Source organism: Arachis ipaensis, chromosome B03, assembly GCF_000816755.2.
Source record: "Arachis ipaensis cultivar K30076 chromosome B03, Araip1.1, whole genome shotgun sequence".
In the NCBI taxonomy this organism is placed as follows: Eukaryota; Viridiplantae; Streptophyta; class Magnoliopsida; order Fabales; family Fabaceae; genus Arachis; species Arachis ipaensis.
In genome coordinates this window covers 18,684,761-18,690,416 of record NC_029787.2, presented here as the reverse complement: position 1 = coordinate 18,690,416, position 5,656 = coordinate 18,684,761, and positions in this window count along the sequence as shown.

Below are 5,656 nucleotides of genomic sequence, written 5' to 3'. Positions count from 1 at the left end.
TTCTACAAATTTCTAGTTTTCCATAGTACAAACTTTAAAATTTGCTTTTCTGGCTCCTTCTCTGCTTTTTTTTCTCCACTCTTTGGATTCCTTTGATGATTAGGGTGAAGGGAAAGCTCCGTATGAACTATGAACCAGCTCACTGTAAAGTCACTAAAGTCTAAAGGTATTTAGGTTTCTGCATACTTTGACTTGTAATGTGAATTGATGAATCGTTTATTTCAGCCAAATATAAATGCTTAAAATCAAAATCTTGCTGAAAGTAACAATTTTATTTGTCTTATAGTAAGATATTCTAGGACAAGACATGTTATATATTTTAGAATTGGGAAAAGTATTATTTTTGTTTTTAACATTTGAGTCGAATTTTAATTTGGTTTTTAACGTTTTTAACATTCTATTTTAGTCTTAAAAATTTTTAAATATCCTATTTCAATCCTAAAAAAATTTTAAGCGGGTTTAATATTGTCCCACTATTAAATTTAGCATAAACAATTCGCATATTAAAAGGTTAATAGCATTTAATTTTAGTATATAAGTAAAATTGATCCACCAACGATGACTAATATAAAAGTTTTTTCTTTAATTTTGAAGTGCAATTTAGAGTTTTGTAAAAAAAAATTGAGAAAAAAAAAAGTGTTACAAGAAAGTTTCGGTTAACACATGGAAAAAGATATGACTTAACTAGTAATGTTATTAACATTCACATCACTCATTCCATTAACTATTAGTGTTAATTTTAACAGTAGGACCACATTGAACCTTTTAAAACTTTTTGGGACTAAAATAGAACATTTGAAACATTTAGTATCAAATTAAAATTCGATCCAAATGTTAGGAACCAAACTAGTACCTTACCTAAAAATATTTTTGCAATACATATTAAAGATAATTGTTTCAAAGTGTTACCTGAAATCCATTGTTGTCAAACTCCCGAGTTAACTCGTAAACTTGTACAAGTTTATGAGTTTAGATATGGAAATGAGTTGACTCGGACATAGACTCTATCCTGAGTAAACTCGGCTAGACTCGGTCAAACTCTGAGTTTAGGACCGAGTTAGTGAGTTTGTGTTTTTCTTCATTTTGAAACAAAAAAAAAAACACTTTTTTTATTAGGGTTACGATAACACTCCCAAAGAATGAAAGAAAACCCACTCACAACTCACTCATCTGCATCATTTCTCTCAAGTCTCACTTTCTCCATGTTCTGTCGCAGTCGCTGTTCCCCGTCGAGTTGCCGCTGTTCGCCTGCGTCTACTACCTCTACTCTGATTTGCGCCATTGTCTTTGTGAATTTTACCTATGTTTTCCTCTACTTTGTATTTCTTCACATCTCCACTATCTGCAACTCCATCATGCTATCACCATTCATGAATTCGACTACTTTTCCTACAATCCTATCTCTGCTCTAATTTGCACCGTCGTAAAATCCATGACTCTTTGTCGCCGTCATTTCATGCTGCTGCTGCACCCTCATCACCGCTACCTGCTGCACCCTTGTCTTCGATCTGCTATTGCTGCGACTCTGCCCCTTCTTTTCTTCTGTATTCTCTATTTTTTGTATGCCTTTTGTCCTTTTTTGAGCATTTGTTTCTTGATTTAGTTTTTTTTTTTTAAATTTTATTGCTTCTAATTTTAATTTATTGCTTATCGTTTATGTTAGATGGCCAGATGGTTTATCCATTTATGGCTGATTAGTAATTAATTATTTTGATTAGAGTTAATTTGATTATTTGATATTGTTCAATGTTCAATTAAAGATTTAGTATTACATATTTAGAATTTTTAATTTTGTGTGTTCTATGTTGTATTTGTATAAGAATAATTATAGAGGATTTGAATGTGTATTTTAAAATATTTGTTATAATGTATGCTATTATTTTAATTTATTATGTGCTTTAAGATTGATATTATTAATTTTAAAGGGTTAGAATTGAGTAAATATACATTATGTATGATATATATATATATAAACTTCATAACAGGTAAACTTATACGAGTCTACGAGTTAACTCGCGAGTTTGACTGAAATCAGATAAGAATTTGAGTTTGGACGTGAGATCCAAACGCTTTTGAATGATGGTTCTAACTTGTTTGACGAGACGAAAGTTATTACAATGTTCTTCTCTAGATGATAGTAAGAATATCTATAAAAAATTTTGATATTTAAGTTAGCAAAAGTTTTAATAAATCTGAATAAAATTGGACTGAAAAACTAGCTGATTGTTGATATATTTATAGAATAACAAAAATGACTTAGTCATTCTTGGAAGATAATTTTAAATGATCATAACTGGTTATTATTTTATAAAGTAAAAAGTTATCTCATATTTGAGGTGGTTATCAATTTAATGATAATAATCGAAGTAGTAAGCATTTAACTTATTTTTCAAAGTCGAGTCAAATATGAGTTGTGGTGATATGTATCTTAGTTGATCTGATTCATCCATGCATGTAGGCATGAACTTGATTTATCATTGTTGAGCCGAGTTGTAGGTAGTTGTCCAAATTAAAAATTACTCCTCACTAAATAAGTTATTGGACTGGACTTATGTCCTTACACTCAGGTATGAACAATAATTAATATAGATTTTTTTTTATTAAAAATAAAAATTTTAAAATTTTCTACACTTTTATATTGTATTTTTTTAAAAATGTTTTTTTTTACTATAAATAATCTTAAGAAATACCTTTTGCAAAATCCCAAATTCTTAATCTCAGAATCAGGTAAATCTTGGTTTGTGTAAGACGTACTCGAAATGAAATCTTGGTCAGGGGAACTAAATACTAGATTACTTAAATCAATGAAGCATTAACCAATGAATCGAGAAAATCAAACATGAACCAATTCACCGTTGTGACTAGCATGCATGTGAATGCCATTATATGATGGTGGGAATAAATAAATTTATGAAACTATATAGGAATTCGTATCCCAGGGTTTGAAATTGGTACCAAAGGAGATGTGTACAATTAGAAATAAATGATGATACCCATATGCTCCAATTTAAGATTATCAAAGGGGATTATCAGAGTCTAACTAGGAATCTAATTTTTTAACTAATTATAGTCCATTTTGTAAATATTTTTATTAACACTTTCTCTTCTAACGTCTTTTTTCTTTTTTGTAAAAAAAAATAAATGAATTTTTGACCTTTTGATCTACGAACATTTAGATTTTCAAAAATTTAAAAATATATTTAAGTTCTTAATTTTTTTAAAATTTGGACATATCAATCTTTCATATTCACTTGGGTCTGTCAGATCCAACGAAAAAATCAAACGTATCAAACGTGACTCCTATTGTACTGACCTAGTAATTGATACGAATGCACACATGAGAGTTTTAAAATAGGACAAATTAAACCCAAGAATCGATATGTTCAACTTTTAAAGAAGTTTAGAACTTAAATAAATTTTTAAATTTTTAGAGACTTAAATGTATACAAACCAAAAAATTAAAAATTAATTTATCTTTTTTTCTTTTTTTTATTAATACTATTTTTAATATCATTACAAATTTGTCTCTTGTCATGGTCAACCACCCACTCCTACACTCTAAACTTTAAATTTTAAATTATAAATCTTAAATTCTAAATATTAATTTTTAAATCTTAAAATTTAAATACTAAATCTTAAATCATACGCTTTACATTCTAATTCTCCAAATAATTATAGGTAACTAATAATTTTAACATAAATAAAACACTGATGAGTTTGAAAAACTTCTAATTAAATTGATGATGATCAAACATTATTAATATAATTAATTACAAAAATTATTAATTTAAATTCTAATTCATATCTGCTAATTAATAATTTTTGTTGCTTGCAGATTTAGCTTTCAGCTAAAAGAAAATTAATAAGCCCAATTTGGAATCCAAAATTCAGTTTTGATACAAAAATGGTTTCATTCATATGACTGAATTAGTGATGAACCAATTGAGCCAAATTTAAATGTATAAGCCTAAATCAATTGTTAGTGTATGCCCAACTAGCTTGGTCCGAAATTAAGAGAAATTGGAGCACTATGATTAAGTTATTCTTTTAATATAATGAAACCCAATACCTTGATACATTGCTGCATGCTTCCACGGATACCATACTTTCTTTCTAGTGGAATTCAAATTTTCATTAAGTGGAGTTAATGCAAGCATTGGAACCATGAGAGAGAAAATAGCAATTAATTGATTGCTATCATTAGTGTTACACGCTACTCAGCAAAGAAAAGTGGGAAACTTAATTCATTTTATCAATTCTATTGATTATTGTTCAAATTTCTCTTTCTTCTCTCTTATCTCTCTTCTTGCATTCAGTCACTTCACAGAGAAAGCATGGAAACTAATGCAAGTTATCAGAAGCAAAAAGAAGAAGCTAGAAGCAAGCTTGAGGCCATAGTGATGATGGCATCAAGAAAAAGAAAATCTGAAGTATGTTGTGGCTGAGATTTTCACCACAAATGGTAAGATTTGGTGAAGAGATCTCAAGCTCTCCATATCCTAAAATGGACGTAGATCCATTCGGTCAGAGGAAGAAGATCCTTGGAGGGATGACTTGTCTCAGCTTTTGATCAACCACCACAGGAGGTAGCTACTGTAGCTACATGGAGGATGAAGCAGAAGTTGGAGCAGAAAAAGCTGTCATCATCAAGAACTCATCAAGGGTTAGGAATCCTTCTTGGAGTGCAAGTCAAGATGGAAGGCCCGGATTGATGAAGTTTGGTGTAAAGGAAAGACACAGAGGTAATTGCATGTTGGGTTTTACATTCGGTTTCCTCTCCTCTCTCTCTAGCCAAACCAGTTTTGCTTGAAGAAGAAGAAGTTTAGCTTGGTTCAACAGTTTCAACCGTGGAGGCTTTCCCTTCTATAAATAAGGGAGAACAGCCAGGGCTTGAAGCAAGGAGTGAGAGTGCAAGGCACAGAGTTCTCATAGCTACATAAGCTAACAGAAGTTCTTCTCCTTCAATGTTCTTCATTTTGTATTTTTCTGTTTAATTTTATCTGTCTTGAGTCTCATGAAAAAAAGGCAAACAGTGAGATTTGTATGAAAAAGTCATAGAGCGAAAAAGGCAGAGAGTGCAAAATTAAAAGAAAAAGCCATAGATGTCCTTAGAGGTCCTTTGTACATTTGTGTTGTGTTTCATGATTCTGTGGAAATCTCCTTGCAAATTGGATTAGCACTTAGCAGTTGAAAGCTTGGTAGGTGACCAAGTCAAGTTCAGGATTTGAGTTAGATTCTGGACTTGTACCGGATAGGAAGGGTAGTTCTTAAGGAGAATTAGTGTATGTAATCATGATGATTATAGTGAAATTCCATCATTGTTGTGATGAAGACTGGATGTAGGCTGCATTGCACTTAGCAGCTGAACCAGGATACATCTTGGTGTGATTTTCTCTCTCTTCTACTCCATTTCTATTTTCTGCTGCGTAGGAGACAAAACTGAAAAATATCTCTTGGCTGGTTACGAGACAAAAATAAGAAATATCTCCTCAAGTGTTCTGAAAAGACAACAAGTGTTATTAAAAAAAAAGGGATTAAGATTCAACTCCCCTTCTCTTAGCCACTGATAAACCATCAAACACATTAGCTGATATTAGTTATAAATAATTAATATTAAATAAAAAGGTTAACTAATTTAAGTTAATATAAAAATTAA